Source organism: Zophobas morio, unplaced genomic scaffold, assembly GCF_036711695.1.
Source record: "Zophobas morio isolate AGI-343-1 ecotype UQ-CSIRO unplaced genomic scaffold, CSIRO_AGI_Zmor_V1 ptg000002l, whole genome shotgun sequence".
In the NCBI taxonomy this organism is placed as follows: Eukaryota; Metazoa; Arthropoda; class Insecta; order Coleoptera; family Tenebrionidae; genus Zophobas; species Zophobas morio.
In genome coordinates this window covers 5,598,569-5,615,840 of record NW_026972107.1, presented here as the reverse complement: position 1 = coordinate 5,615,840, position 17,272 = coordinate 5,598,569, and the positions used below count along the sequence as shown (strand labels likewise).

Sequence of the window (17,272 nt, the reverse complement as noted above, 5' to 3'; positions counted from 1 at the left end):
CAACTTGGCGACACGGTAGCAGTTTCGGCCCAAGTGTACATTTTTTACATTTAGTTTGGTCGAGTCCATGCGTGAATGTTATAAATGGCCGGTCGTCATGGTAAAAAATGGCTCCGATAATTTATGACCCGAACTGCAACATCCTATAAAATAGACGAATGGCGACACACAAGTTAACTCCATCGCGATTGGCTAGTCAATTACGCGGCGCATATTGTACTGACAAATACGAAAAACATACTAATTCCGCGGAGCTTTGATTTACGGTCCTTCCGGATTCGACAGCGCTTTATTGAGATACCTTGCTCGGTCGCGATGGTTCCAATAAACTCCGAAAAAATACGAAATAGAACTTCGGATCCTTTGCAGCATCAGATAATGCAAATCGGGCGTAAAAATATTCATTTCGTTTCGTCTCGGCTCACATTATTGAAACATCAAATAAGTTGGGCCCAATTTGGCGGATGCTCCTCGAGTGGAATCGCGAATTCGACGATTCGTCATCTAACCGGAAGAGTCCGGAACAAAGGCCGTCCATAACTTATGAAGCTTACATTGTCCGGAGTCTCGCAGTTATCCACGTACAGAGCGGCTCGAAACAATCTCGATGGCTCTATCAAGAACCGATCCAGCCTGAAACAATATCCGCGCAATAAGTCCACAATTTATTTCAGATGGAACCGTTTCTTTGATAGAATCCCATCCAGCCAGATATTTGTGTACTAAAGAGATTCTTATTACCGACTCGCCCCTCTGATCCGTACAGATAAAAACCTCATCTGAGTTAAAATGTTTGTTGTTCCCCAAATCAAATCTTCTTGTTCATTTCCGGGGTCCAACTCCGGACGACGCATAAATAAGGCCTTTCGGAAAATTAAAAGCTTCGATTGATACTAATTCGGCGCAGCTCGGAACACCGATCGGCACTAAACTAAAACTTTACGGGGTCGCAAGTTTTTATTCCAGGTTTCGATGAGGAAGTTTAGAGAGTGAAATCGAAAGTTCGGGAAAATTCACGTTTTTAGGACCTTCGAGTAACTTTATGCCGAAATATATCTTGTCACGTCCATCGACGTGATTAAAAAAATTAAAGAATAATCAGCCAAATCAGGCCGTGCTTAAGAGTAAAATCACCAGCAGATACCTGGACAGTGAGCAGATTCTCAGGCAATAAAATAAATTTCGCAAAAGTTTTCGGCCTCTACGAGCAAATTTTCAGACCAAGTGGAACAAAAATGACCTACTTCTACTTTTTTCTTCCGTATAGGTTCAGTTCTAAAAATTTTTGTAAAGTATTTTTCTATTTAGTGCTGTTTTCTTTTCTAACAGAGATTATGTTTTATGGGAAAATTTTTGGATATTATTTTTCTAATTTTCTCGGGTATTTGTTGAGAGAGAGTGAAAATTTACTTCAGATTCGTAATTCAGAGGACATTTTCTCGCGGCCCAGTACTTTTTTTTTCAGATAGGTTATATGCACTACTTTTTGTTTTTTGGGAATATTTTTCACAATTTTTAAGCTATTTCAAGAGGTAGAACAAAAAGGGCCATAGATTATTAATCTACGAAGAACTCTGTAGATATAAATCAGTATTTTATGCTCTGGTATAGGTGCCATTTTAACTATTTTTAAATATTTTTTGGAAAATTTTAGAAAAAATGTTGCCACTTTTCTCGGTTGTTGGAATAGGTAACGTCAAACTGACGTGAGGTTATTATTAATCTACAAAGAATTGTGTATAAACTAATGCTTCTTTTTCGTATGGGGATCGTTTTAGGATCATTTTTGGAAAATTTTTGAAAGTTATTTTTCCAATTTTTTTGGGTATTTGCGGAAATAGAGTGAAAACTTACTTGAGATTCGTAGTTCAGAAGATATTTTTCAGGGGCCCAGTAATTTTTTTCTTTTCGGATATGTCGTATGCACTTATTTTTGGAAATTTTTTGAAAATATTTTTCACATTTTTTACGTAATTTCAAGGAGTGGCGCAAAAGGAACCGCAGATTATAATCTACGAAGAACTTTGCACGGATAAAACAGTATTTTTTCTGGCGTTTTAACAATTTTTGAACATTTTTTGGAAAATTTTAGAAACACATTTTGCCACTTTTCTCGGTTCTTGGAACGCGTAATCTAAAACTGAGGTCGGTTATTAGTCTACAAAGAATTCTGTATAAACTTTGCTGCTTTAATGCTTTTTTTCGTATGGGGACCGTTTTAAGATATTTTTTGGAAAATTTTTGGAAATTCTTTTTTTAATTTTTTTGGGTATTTGCAGAGCTAGAGTGAAAACTTACTTGGGATTCGTAGTTTAGAAGATATTTTCCAGCGGTCTAGTGAATTTTTTCTTTTTGGATAGGTAGTATGTCCTTATTTTGGAAATTTTTGGAAAATATCTTCCACAGTCTCTAAGTTATTTCAAGGAGTACAACAAAAATGACCACAGATTATTAATCTGTGAAAAACGCTGTATAAATCAGTATTTTTCCTTACTCGTGACGTTTTAACAATTTTTGAACATTTTTTGGAAAATTTTGAAAAATATTTGGCCACTTCTCGGTTGGAATGGGCAGCGTTAAAATGACATAAAACTGTGAATTTACAAAGAATTCTCTATAAATTTGGGCTTTTTTCTTCTAACCGAGACCATTTTAACGTTGTTTCTTTGGAAAATTTTGGAAATTATTTTTCCAATTTTCTCGGGTATTTTCAGAGATAGCATGGAAATTTACTTCAGATTTGTAATTTAGAAGCCATTTTCTAGCGGTCTATAGTATTTGATTTTTTCTTTAAGTCAGGTTGTATGCACTTATTTTTCGAAATTTTTGGAAAATATCTTCCACATTTTCGAAGTTATTTCAAGTGGTAGACCAAAAAAAGCGCAGAGTATTCACTTACGAAGAATTCTGTTCAAACAAGTATTTTTTTCTCTCGCGAAGTTTCTGTTTTACTAATTTTTGAGATTTTTTTAGATACTATTTGGAAAAATATTTTTCCACTCTTCTCAGTTGTTTGAATGGGCAGATTCAAAATAACGTCAAATTATTAATCTATAGAGAAATCTCTATACATTACTAGTTTTTTCCTTTTTTTCGGAGACCATTTTAAGATGTTTATTGGAAAATTTTTGGACATTCTTTTTACAGTTTTCTCGGTTTGCCGTTTTAACAATTTTTGAACATTTTTTGGAAAATTTGTTTGCCACTTTTCGTGGTTGTTGGAATACACAAAACCAATATGGCGTCAATATATTAATCTACAAAGAACTCTCTAGTGCTTTTTTTGTTCTAACGGAGACCATTTTAACAATTTTTTTTATTGAAAATTTTTGGATATTATTTTTACAATTTTTCTCAGGTATTTGCAGAGATAAAGTGGAAATTTACTTCAGTTTCTTCAGTTTAGAAGATATTTTCTAACGGCCTAGTACGCTTTCTTTCGGATAGTGTGTAGGCATTTATTTTTGGATTTTTTTTGAAAATAGGTTCCAAATTTTCTGACTTATTTCAAGGAATAAAACAAAAATGACCACAGATCATTAGTCTACTAAGAACTCAACATTTTTTTCCTTCCCTTAGCTGCGGTTTTAAACATTTTTCAACATTTTTTGGAAAATTTTGGAAACATATGTTGCCACCTTTTTCTGTTATTATTGGAAAGGCAGCATCAAATTGTGAATTTACAAAGAATTCTCTATAAATTAGTGCTTTTTTCCCTTCTAACGGAAACCATTATAACACGTTTTTTGAAAATTTTTGGTTACTATGTTTTCCAATTTTGTGGAGTATTCGCAAAGATAGACTGAAAATTTACTTCAGCTTCTTAGTTTAGAAGACATTTTCTAGCGGCCAGTCGTTGTTTCCATTTGGATAGGTCGTATGCACTTATTTTTGGAAATTTTTTGAAAATATTTTTCAAGGAGTAGAACAAAAGAAACCGCAGATTATTAATCTACGAAGAACTTTGCAGGGATAAATCAGTATTTTTTTCTTTGGTATAGCTGGTGTTCTAACAATTTTTAAAAAAACATGGACCGTTAAACATGTTTTTTTATAAAATTTTTAGAAATCATTTGACCCATTTTCTTGGGTATTTGCAGAGATAGAGTGAAAACTTACTTGAGATTCGTACTTTTACAAGACATTTTCCAGCGGCTCAGTAATTTTCCTTTCGGATATGTTGCATGTACTTATTTTGGAATTATTTCGAAAATATCTTCCACATTTTCTAAGTTATTTCAAGGAGTACAACAAAAATGACCACAGATTATTAATCTGCGAAGAACTCTGTATAAATGAGTATTTTTCCTTACGCATAGGTGACGTTTTAACAATTTTTGAACATTTTTTGGAAAATTTTGAAAAATATTTGGCCACTTCTCGGTTGGAATGGGCAGCGTTAAAATGGCATAACACTGTGAATTTACAAATAATTCTCTATAAATTAGGGCTTTTTTTCTTCTAACCGAGACCATTTTAACGTTGTTTCTTTGGAAAATTTTGGAAATTATTTTTCCAATTTTCTCGGGTATTTTCAGAGATAGCATGAAAATTTACTTCAGATTTGTAGTTTAGAAGACATTTTCTAGCGGTCTATATAGTATTTGATGTTTTCTTTAAGTTAGGTTGTATGCACATTTTTTTAGAAATTTTTGGAAAATATCTTCCACATTTTCTAAGTTATTTCAAGTGGTAGACCAAAAATAGCGCAGAGTATTCACTTACGAAGAATTCTGTTCAAATAAGTATTTTTTTCTTTCGCGAAGTTTCTGTTTTACTAATTTTTGAAATTTTTTTAGATACTATTTGGAAAAATATTTTTCAACTTTTCCCAGTTGTCTGAATGGGCAGATTCAAAATAACGTCAAATTATTAATCTATAGAAAAATCTCTATACATTAGTGGTTTTTTCCTTTTTGTCGGATACCATTTTAAATGTTTTTCTGGAAAATTTTTGGACATTCTTTTTACAATTTTCCCGCTTTGCCGTTTTAACAATTTTTGAACATTTTTTGGAAAATTTGTTTGCCACTTTCCTTGGTTGGTGGAGTGCACAAAGTCAAAATGGTGTCAATTTCTTAATTCACAAAGAACTCTCTAGTGCTTTTTCTGTTCTAACGGAGACCATTTTAACAATTGTTTTCATGGAAAATTTTTGGATATTATTTTTACAATTTTTCTGAGGTATTTGCAGAGATAGAGTGGAAATTTACTTCAGTTTCTTCAGTTTAGAAGATATTTTCTAACGGCCTAGTACACTTTCTTTCGGATAGTGTGTAGACATTTATTTTTGGATTTTTTTTGAAAATATCTTCCAAATTTTCTGACGTATTTCAAGGAATAAAACAAAAATGACCACAGATCATTAATCTACTAAGAACTCAACATTTTTTTCCTTCCCTTAGCTGCCGTTTTAAACATTTTTCAACATTTTTTGGAAAATTTTGGAAACATATGTTGCCACCTTTTTCTGTTATTATTGAAAAGGCAGCATCAAATTGTGAATTTACAAAGAATTCTCTATAAATTAATGCTTTTTTCCCTTCTAACGGAGAGCATTATAACACGTTTTTTGAATATTTTTGGAAATTAGTTTTCCACTTTTCTCGGGGATTTGCAGAGATAGAATGAAAATTTACCTCAGATTCGTAGTTTAGAAGACATTTTCTATCGGTCTATAGTATTTGATGTTTTTTTTAAGAAATTCGATTGTGTGCACTTATTTCTAAAATTTTTTGGAAAATAAATTCCAAAAATACCACATATTAATCCTCTACGAAAAATTTTGTACAAATAAGTTTTTTTTTTCGTTCGCGAAGTTTCTGGTGTAAAATTTTTGAAAATTTTCTAGAGAATTTGGAGAAACATTTTTCCACTTTTCTCAGTTATTTGAATGTGCAAATTCAAAATGACGTTAAATTATTAATCTATATAAGGAATGTTCTATACATCAGTGCTTTTTTCCCCTTTTAACGGAAATCTTTTTAAGATGTTTTTTGGAAAATTTTTGGATATTCTTTGTACAGTTTCCTCTGTACTTGCAGAGACAGAGTGAAAATTTGCTTTCCTTTAGGATAGGTTGTATGTAGTTATTTTTGGAAATCTTTGGAAAATATCTTCCACATTTTCTGTCTTATGTCAAGGAATAAGACAAAAATGAGCACTGATTATTATTAATCTACGGAGAACTCTGTATAAATCCGCATTTTTTTCTTCCGCATAGTTGCCGATTTAGTAATTTTTGAACATTTTTTGGAAAATTTATTGCCCACTTTTCTCGGCTTTGGAATGGATAGCGCCAAAATGACGTCAAATTATTAATCTACAAAAAATTCTCTATAAACAAATCCTTTTTTTTCCATTCTAACGGAAACTTTTTTAACACGTTTTTTTTTGAAAATTTTTTGAAATTATTTTCAAATTTTTTTCCGCTGTTTGCAGAGATACAGTAGAAATACACTTGAGATTCTTAATTTAGAAGATATTTTCTACTGGTCCAGTACATTTTTCTTTCGCATAGTTTGTATGTATTCATTTTTGGAACTGTTTTGAAAATATCTTCCACGTTTTCTGACTTATTTCAAGGAACAGAACAAAAATGACCACTGGTTATTAATCTACGGAGAACTCTGTGTAAATCGACATTTTTCTTTTCGTTTAGCTGCCGTTTTAAAAATTTTTTGGACCATTTTGGAAAAACATTTTGCCATTTTTTTTTCGGTTATTGGGATAGGGGGCGTCAAACTGACGTCAAATTATTAACTTTTTTGAAGAATTTTTAGGTACTCTGTTTCCAATTTTGTCGGGTATTGGCCAGAGACAATTTTTGAACATTTTCTGGAAAATTTTAGAAAAATACTCCTATTTATCTTTTTGGTTGCTTTTCGGATGTTTTTTTTCCTATTGAGATCGTTTTAACATATTATTTGTAAAATTTTTCGAAAATATGTTTCCAATTTCCTCTATTATTTGCAGAGTCAAATTCTTAGTTTAAAAGAAATTCTCCAATTTCGGAGACAGAGAGGCAAACAGACAGAACAAAGAAAACGGGCGACCTATTTTTTCATACTCTAGGAGCCATGAAATGTCGAGAAAGCATAAAACCAACCATGCCCCGGTTGGAGTTATATTTAAGATGCCAAATTCGTTCCTTTGATTGAAAGATCATGAAAAAAGCGTAAGATGGACAAAAGTTGTGTAAGCTTTGTAAAAACGGTCAATAATTATTGTAAATTTTCAAATATTTTAAAAAATTAGAGATAGTTAGAAAAATAAAGAAACGGCGTTTAACTTCGACGCTTGCATGGTAGGGGGAGCCGCAGGTAGAGCGTAAATCCGAAATAACCCAGTTACGCTTGCACTAAATTTAGATATTGGCAAATGGTTAATGTGATTATCGCTCGTGTAAAATTATATTATCGCATCCCTGTTAATTTGACGTAAATTTTGCTTTCGTAAATTTGGCTTAATATAACAGATGGAATAGAATAATATTTACAGTGCCGGTGGCAATTTGGAATTTCGAACACGTCCTGATGAAAAAACAGCAGCATTCGAAACACTAAACAAGTTAAACACTTTGAACTTCGTACTCGTACGATTTTTATTTATTTCTGTGGCCACTCAAAGACTGGTTAACCGTTACCGAACCCTTCGTTGACAGTGTAACCGATAATTCGGTAACCAGGCGTCAAAGTGGTAACGCGCTGAAAGGGAATACCCAGCGTTACATAATTCGCTTTAAAAAGCTGACTGCATTAAATTACGAATAAAACCATGTCGGAATATAAACATGTTGATGAGTGAATTATTAACAATTATTTAATATTAAATGCGCTGCATTAGCCGTGCAGGCGATGCTCCATAAATAATAAATAGAATTTAATTTCCAGCGAAAAGCGGCCGTATAAATTTAGACTCCCAAAGTTAAAAATGCACGGACACCCCCTACACACTACAAGTCCGTAAATGATTTTTTCGGGCATCAGAAGTGGCGTTCCATTTGTTGGTAAATCATTGGTGTCAGGAATAATTTAGTGAGCAACAGAGGCGTTCGGCCGCATCAACAGCAGAATGTTTATGTGGGTCGGACGTGCCCATCTTCAGATCTGTCCATCCAGACGTATATTTATCTATCCAGGGCCATTCCTGGCAACATGAAATTGTAATTAAGAGATTCCGTCTGGATTTGACTGTCGAACTTGGGTTAATTTCTCCAGAGGGCCGTATTCGGAGAATTACTGGTTGTAGTGTTTATTTTGGCGGTAAATGCGTTTATTATTGGCGATTATAAAGTTACAGCAGCCACCGAAAACGCCGCTTAAATCGTTTATCAAGCGGGCGCGCTGGGGGCGTAGGGGAGAGGCGCACTCCGAAAAATCGCAACAGAAGTAATTAAAACCCGAATGTGGGGATGCGTTGTTGTCTAGGTTTTAACAAAAGTCGGGAAATGTGGGAAGGTCGTTGCGCCCGAGGCGCACAACGTGTCCATTTTTTGCGCCTCTCCCGTGCGTAGGGGCTCGGATTTCTCGATGCCAAAATATAAATTTAATTTTGAGGAATTAATTGCTGCCTCTCAGGGTAAGTAAAGTATGTAATATAATTTTACGAGGGTTAATTTCTCGGAAGGGTTCACGAAAGTTTCGGAAGAGCGGAGAATATTTCACTTGCTTTTTCCGAGCTGACAAAATCGCAATGAAAATATTTCTTTAAAGTTTTTTAGGCGGCCGCAGAGCCGAAAAGGGGGTAAATGAGTGTGTGGTTGGGAGATTACACCACGGCAAATAAAAGGGAATCTTTGTTGAATTAACAAAGTTTATGCGACCGTTAAAACAACCAGAGCAAATAAATGTCAATTTTCTGGCGGGATGATATACGAAATAACAGTTGTTCAATTGGTAAACGGTACTAAATTAACACAAACATAGGAATTCGAGAAAACTTTGAAATGGACCAGAATACAAAAAAGCATTTTTTATTTTCGCCCTTATTCCGTCTGTCATATTTCGTCATGAGCTTTTTTTGTTTTTGGACGTGTCCTGGACGTTTTATGACCTTTAGAGTACGAAACAATAGGTCCTCCATTTCCGTCTGCGTCTCTGTCTGTCGTCTGTGTCGATTTGTATTAGACAGATAATCTCAAAAACTACCGGACCAAGCATCATTTTAGTGACGTCTTAAACTCATTTTCACTTCTCGAACGTAATCTAGGCAGCCATTGTAACAAACAATTTTATGTTTTATCGACACTTTATAACTTCTAGAAAATGAAAAAGTAGGTCTCCGTTTCCGGCTGTCGGTTGTCTGTTGGCAATTATTTACTAGAAAAATAATCTGTGAAATTACTTAACTGATTGTGATGAAATTTTAGCTGTATTTTAGGAATATCATGATTACAAACCTTGTCTAATGATCCCCACCAAAGATCTGATGACGTCATCTCTTGGGGTGTATTAATCCGCACTTATTTTTTTTTAAACATCTAAACTTCGGAAACAAATTCAGAATTGAAGGAAACTACAAAACCGACTGCTCTCAAGTCTCTCTTACAAACGTATTAAGACTGTCGTAAACGCGGTAAATCGCTATTTAAAATTTATCTGTTTATGTCCTCCTAAAACTTAATCGTCGCTTGGGAACTCGTTTGATCCACAGACCGGAGCGCGTTCAGGCCAATGTCGACTCTAAGCGTTCAGAATTTCTGCGAGAAATAGTTATTATTTAGATGCTTTTTTTCGTGAAAGTGTAGTTATTTTTATGTTTTAGAAGCATTCTGTTCTATTTTGTATTAATTTTTACCTATTTTTGGTCACAATTTTGGTATTTATTTTTTACTTTTACTTTTAGCCATAACGCGACAACAAAAAGCTTTCAATGACCGGAAAACTGAAAAATTGGAAAAATTGAATTATCGAAGAATCAAAAACCTTAAAAATCGAAAAATTAAAATATCGAAAAATTAAAAAAACTAGAAATTAAAAAGTTACCAAAACTGATAATGTTGAAAAAAAAATTGTGAAATCGAAAACTTGAAAAATCGGGAAATCTAAAAATCGAAGTCCAAAAATTTTAAAAATCGAAAAATCAAGCTGGCGAAATTAAAAAATCGAAAAATTAAAAAATTGAAATATTGAACTGAAAAATCGAGAAATCGAAAAATCTGATATTTTAAAAACTGAAGTTAAAATACCGAAAAGTTGAAAAATTGAGAAATCGAAGTATAAAACAGTCGAAAAATTGAAAAATCTAAAGTTTAAAAAACGAAAAATTTTAAATCCAAAAGGTAAAACGTCGAGAAATCAAAAGATTCAGAACTCGAAAATTTGAAAAATAGGAGAAAATTGAAGAATCGAAAAGCTGAAAAGTCACAAAATTGAACGAAATATCCAAAAATTGGGAAATTAAAAAATTGAAAAATTGAGACATCGAAAAGTCAAAACAACAAAGTCGAAAAATCGTTAAATTAAAAATTGGAAAATTTGAAAAACCAAAAACCGGAAAAATTGAAAAATTGAAGAATTGAAGAACTGAAAAACCGAGACTTTGGGAAGTCGAGAAATGGGAAAATCAAAAAATAGATTAATTGAGAAATCGGAAAACTGAAAATTCAGAAACGTCAAAATTTGAAAAATTAAAAAATATTGAAGAACTGAAACGTCGACAAATCGAAAATTTTAAATATTGAAAAACTAAAATATCGTAAAATCGAAAAATATAGAAATCTAAACGTCAAAAAATCAAAAAAATAAAAATTCGAAAATCTGAAATTTAAAAATCGAAAAACTGAAAAATCAACAAATCGAGAAATCGAAACTTCAAAATTAAAAAATTGGAAAATCGGATAACTCAAAAATCGAAACGTCGAAAAATTCAAAAACTGAGACATCGAGACATTAAAAAAATCAAAAGATCACGAAATCGAGGAGTCGAAAAGTCGAAAAAATGAGAAACCGAAATAAGTCAAAATCGAAAAATCGAAAAGTTAAAAATGGAAAAATTGATAAATCCACAGATTGAACAATCAAAACATCAAAACATCCGAACCTCAAAAAATTGAAAAATCGAAAATTTATAAATTCGGAAAGTTGAAACTTAAAATATAGAATAATTGAAAACTCGAGAAATCGACAAATCTAGAATTTTAAAAGTGAATAATTAAAATATCGAAATGTCGAAAAATTGAGAAATTGATACATAAAACGGTCGAAAAATTGAAAAATCTAAAGTTTAAAAACCGAAAAACTGAAAATCCAAAAATAAAAATCGAAAAATTGAACAATTTAAACATCGAAACATCTGAATCCGAAAAATGGAGAAATCAAAAAATTGAAAAATGGAAAAATTTTAAATGAAAAATTAGAAAGTCGAAAATTTAAAAATTCAGAAAATTGAAAAATTGAGATAGAGTTGAAAACTCGAGAAATCAAAAACCTAGAATTTTAAAAGCTGAAAAATTAAAACATTGAAAAGTTGTAAAATTGAAAATCCAAAAAGAAAAAAATCGAGAAATCAAAAAAACCAAGACTCCAAAAATCAAAAACTCGAAAAATCGGAATATCTAAAAATTGGAGAATCGAGAAATCCAATAATCAAAAAATCAAAAAACTGAAAAATCAAGAATTCATAATTTAAAAAATCGCAAAAATTGGAACATCGGAAAATTCAAGGGTCAAAAACTGAAAAATCGGGAAACTGGAAAATCGAAAAATTGAAACATCGTAATATCGGTAAATAGAGAAATTGAGAAATGAATACATTTTAAAACTCGAAATATTTTTAAAAAAGCAAAAAATTGAAATCCGAAAATTGGAAAAATCGAAGGATCAAGCAATCAAAACATCAAAAAATCGAGAAATTAAAGTAACCAAAAATTGAAAACTTAAAAAAATTGAGAAATCTAAAAATCGAAAAATGGAAAATTTTTTTAAATCGTATAATCGTTTAATTGAAATTCAAACATCAAAATATCGTAAAATCAAAAATTAAAAAATCTGAAAATTGAAGAATCAAAAAACTGAAAAATCGGGAAATTGAAAAATTTCAAAACTGAAATTACAAAAAATTAGGAAATTCAAAAATTGAGAAATCGAACCATCGAAAAATTAGAAAATCGAAAATCGGAAGTCGAAAGAACATAAAGGACTCGAAACATCAAAGATCGAGAAATTGAGAAGTGGGGAAGTCGAAGAATCGATAACTTGATTGGAATAGGTCAAAATAGAAAAATCTAAAAGAAAAAAATTGAAAAATAAAAATTAAAAAATCGATAAATCGAAAATTAAAAAAATTGAGCATTTGAACAGTCGAAACATCGGAATCTCGAAAAATCGAGCAATTGAAAAACCGAAAAATCTAAAACCGAGAAGTCAAAAAATCGAAACATCAACTTAGCGATAAATCGTTTTTTTAATTTTTCCATTTCTCGATTTCTCGACTTTTCAATGTTTCGATTTTTTATTTCTTCGATTGCAGAATCGAAACTGAAAAATCTAAAATTTTAAAATTTGAAAACCTGAAATATCGAAGGACTGAAAAAGCGAGATATCGAGATATGAAAAAAATCGGGAAATCGAAAAATTGAGGAATCGAAATACTGAAAAATCCTAAAACTGGAAAATCGAAAATGGAAGAAAAAGCCAAAATCGAAAAATGTGAAATTTAAAAAATCGAAAAATAAAAGTATGTAAAAATTAAAGAATCGAGAAATCAAAACATTAAATAATCGTAAAACTCAAAAATCTAAAATTTAAAAGTCGAAACATCAAAAAACTGAAAAATCAAAAATTCAAAATTTAAAAAATCGCAAAAATTGAAGCATCGGAAAATTTAAGGATCAAAAACTGAAAAATCGAGAAATCGAAACTTCAAAAACTCGAAAATTCGAAAATTTAAAAATTCGAAAACCTGAAATATCGAAGAACTGAAAAATCGATAAATCAAGAAACCGAAATATCAATCAATCGAGAAATCGAATGACTGAAAAATCAAAAACCTGAAAAATAAGAGTCGAAAAATTAAAAAATTGGAATATTGAGAAATTGAAAAATGAAGAAATGGAAAAATAAAAAATTGAACAATTGGAAAATTAAACAATCGAAAAACTGAACAATTCCAAACCTGAATCATCGGAAAATCGAGAAATCAAAAAATTGAAAAATCGGGAAATCTAAAAGTTGAAAAATTGGAAACTTGAAGAATTGAAAAACTGAAAAATCGAAACTTTGAGAAGTCGGGAAAATGAGAAATGTAAAAATAAAAAAAACGATTCAATTGGGAAATTGAGAAATCGAAAAATTTTAAATTTTAAAACGTCAAAATGTGTAAAATTAAAAATTTAAAAATTAAAGACTCGAAAAACTGACGACTCGAAAAATAAAGAAATCGAGAAATGGAAAATTTGAAGAATCGAGAAAATGAAAAAACGGAAAATTGAAACATCCGAACACTGAAATATGGAAAAATTGAAAATCGAGAAATCGAAAAACCAAAAATTTTAAAAATCGAAAAATTGAAAAATCCGAAAATCTAAAACCGACAACTCCAAAAATCGAAACATTGAAAAATCTAACATTTAAAAATTGAAAAAGTGAAAAATCGAGTAAACGAAAAGTCGAAAAAACGAAAAATTGAAGAATCCAAATATTGAAAAACCTAAAAATTGAAATGTGGAAAAGGCGACGAACTAAAAAATTCTTAAACTAAAACATCCAAAAACTGAAAAACTGAAAAGTTGAGAAATCGAGAAATGAGAAACTAAAAAAATTGGAAATTTAGGAACCACAAAAACTGAAAAATTCTTCAATATCTCGAATCTTCAATTTTTCGTAAGTACGCTAGGTTATGAAACGTCGAGAAAACATGAAAGTAGCCAGTCGTTCGATGGACTCGATTATAATACTTCCTTCTCTTGCAGTCGGGAAGTGAAAAGGCTCATGAGACAAGTAAGTTTCGTATACAACTTGGATTTGTTTTTAAAATCTGAATATCTAAGATAAAAAATTAAGGCGGATTCATAACCCATAAATACTGGAGTAAGTGATTTTGTAAATAATTCCTGTTAAACAGGGTTTACCATGAAAAAATTTCAGTTGACGTCATCAACTTGCGGAAAACCTTCTCCGTATTGAAAACATTTACAGGTATACGGTTGCTAGGTAAAAAATTGGTCTAAAATGATTTAGACAGGAGTTCTCTCACCCTGAAATACAGGGAATTTTGCGAATTATATTTTTTATGATAATCCGTATTAGTTAAAATAAAGATATGTGTGAATTGCTAAAGTATAGGTAGGTAAGCATGCTATGCGTATGTTTCAAGTGAGTTTTGCCATGACAAAATTTTGACATGACGTCGTCAACATTTTACCAAGAACACGTGTACCAATTTGAGTATCTGCATAATAATAATAATAATAATGACAGTATTGGAAAACGGTGTGATTTGTTGTTGATGTGATCAATAAAATAGATCGTCTCATCAAATATTTTTTGTGAGTCACCCTGTATAAATAATTTGGAAAACTCTTAATGTGTTGATAAACCACAAGTGTAGAGTCATCAATGTTTTGGGAGGGGGTAAACGAATAAATTTCGCTTAACGTTTTAAGCAATTTTGATGAATGTGGATGCGTTATTTTATAAAATATAAATTCTTCTTCCGAAATCTTCATTTCTTTAAATTCCCTACTTTTTCCCAAAATAGTCTATTTTCAATAAAACAATAATATCTCAAATAAGTCTCACTTGCTAATTTTTTGTACAGAGATATGAACTTTGAAATAAGTTCCGCCCTCTGGTCTTACAATGAAGAAAACCTTTGTCACAATTGGGATTGGGGTGGGTGGGCGGGGCATAATATTCGGCTTCTTTTTCTTAATACATATGGTTCTTTTTAGCACGATACCAAAACATGTTTCACGTGGTAATTTCTTGTAGAGAAATGTGAACTTTGCAATTAAGCTCCGCCTCTCGTTTTACGACGAATAAAAAAATTAATCGCGATTCAGACGGGGGCGGGTGGGTGGGGCTTAAGTTTTCACTTTCTTTTCGTAAGATGCGTAGTCTTCTTTCAACAATAAAATAGTTAAAATATCAAATGGTCAATTTGAGGTTGGAATTATGTCCAGCTGCGTCACCAGAGTTGCCAGATGTACCAATTTACGCTACGAATTTCCAGAAACGTCAAGTTGTGTATACTAAATGTGCTATTTTTGGATGATTTTTTTGTTCATTTTTAATAATACCTCAAACATGAGATTATCTGTCTAGCAAAAATAGACACAGATGTCGGACAGACAGACAGACAGACACACGGACCTACTCTAGGGGTCATGAGTGTCATCACAAATGGAGAAAACATGAAAGTAGCAACAAATTTTTTGATAAGCTTGTTGTTTGACGAGAGCACATGAGAGTGGAACGTGTGTTATAGAAAAGATTTATTAAAGTAGTACTAACGTAGTAAAATCCATTTATTAACGTTTGCGTTGGTGGTATATATATATCGTTGCGTCTCCTTTCAGTATGACCCCGATTCGACGTGAAAGTGCTTTATGGGTGGTAAAATCAGTTAATATTCCTTTTTCCTCGGAGCTTAATTTCCAGGACCGCGCTTGATTAAAATTAAGCCGTTGATCCCGGGGAAAACAAATTAAGAAAGTTCTCATGTAGAGAAGGGGAAAGATGGTAAGTGGGTGCACTACATGGCATATTACTTTGATAAAGTTGAATGCGATGAAATTTAATGCTTCTTTCTCCAATTCCGGTAGCTACTTTTCGGTTAGGATTTTCTTAATCGGTTTAAAATTGGGAGTAACGGGAATTAACGCTGCAATATACCTTCTTCTTACCTCCCGACGAGCGCGGCTAAAGTTTAATTAAATTTTAGCTCTGATTATATGCGAAAATGGCGCATTTAAAGCGATTGCGAACAAATATTGCTTGATTAAATCCAATCTGCTTTATTTTTCGATTCGTTGTCTAGCCTAGACGGCGTTTAATTCCGGAACCGTTTGGGACTCCAATTGAAATGCTTGACTAATACGGGAACTCGGCCAAAGGGAAAATTTCATAAGGTGCAATTAACTTGGACGGGTTTTTCTCCTGGATCGCTCCGGAATTGAATAAAAATTGATGGGCGGAAAATCTAGACCCTCGACAAACAAGCCCTTCGTCAACCCTTTCATTATTATTTAGCCCGAAATAATCCGGATAGTCATTCGGATAAATTTTTTATTTCTATTGACGGAGTCATTTATTTTTTAATTGCGGATTTTCCGGGCGTGCCTCAGCGAAATATTTCCTTAATTTGTCGATGCAGCAAGATATTATTTCCTTATCGGTTCAGATGTATTCAATAAATCGAACTCGGAAGGAATCACTTGCATTAAGAATTGATGAAGTTGCTCGCTTTTAATAATCCGCAGAATTTGCAAAATAATGAATTCGCCAAGATTGACTTGACTGGAAGCGGATACGAGACGATCCGAACCAACACTAATAACAATAATAACAAAAATAAATATTAATCGAAATACTGGCGATAGTGGCATAGCATGACTCGCTCTCATACAACGCTTGACCTTCATATCAAAATATTACCGTGGATATTAAAAAACCGGTCGCAGGAGCAGGTATAAAGTGAATAATACGATATAAATGTCCGTACATCCGCCTTTTAATTGTTTTATGTCGCACTTCATGCGCCCATAACTCCACTTTATTGACAAACAAAATCCCATTAATTTCCGCGAATATTAATCCAAAGTCCAGACGGTGCGCAAATAACCCGGCTTTCCCGAAAACTGAAATACTCACCAATTAACTTAATTAAAGCGAAGTTTAAGTTCGGAGTGGGCCATAAACAGACTATATTATGCCACAAGTATCTTTCACCCCGCACGTAACCTCTTTATTCCAATGTTGATTATAAATTTGTCGTTATTCCAGAGGGGTTCGTGAATTATATAGGGACGTTACTACAACACAGGAAGTAAATTTAACACTTATGTTGAAACGGTGTTTATATGCAGCCCGGTTTAATTTCGATATAACCGAGCACTTCATCTCGCACTATACAGAGCATAGTGGAAGAAAAGGCAATTTCGCCGACGATCTTCTCCATGATCGACGTGCCGCTCTTACGACTTCAAGTAGCCAATTTTAAAGTGCGAAGCGATACGCGTCGAGGAAAAGTAAACTGTGCCGACAAGCCAGCGATCGTAAAATTTACATGTTGTGTTTGGCAAAAAGGGGAGGTGGGGCGCGAGACGCGT

General features: G+C 32.4%; 1 protein-coding gene across 1 annotated transcript in view; it reads left to right on the top strand.

Moving 5' to 3' along the window:
* Positions 1–17,272, top strand: part of LOC135125424 (nose resistant to fluoxetine protein 6-like) — a 102,432-nt gene that overhangs the window by 49,482 nt on the left and 35,678 nt on the right. The gene's annotated exons all lie outside the window — the stretch shown is intronic.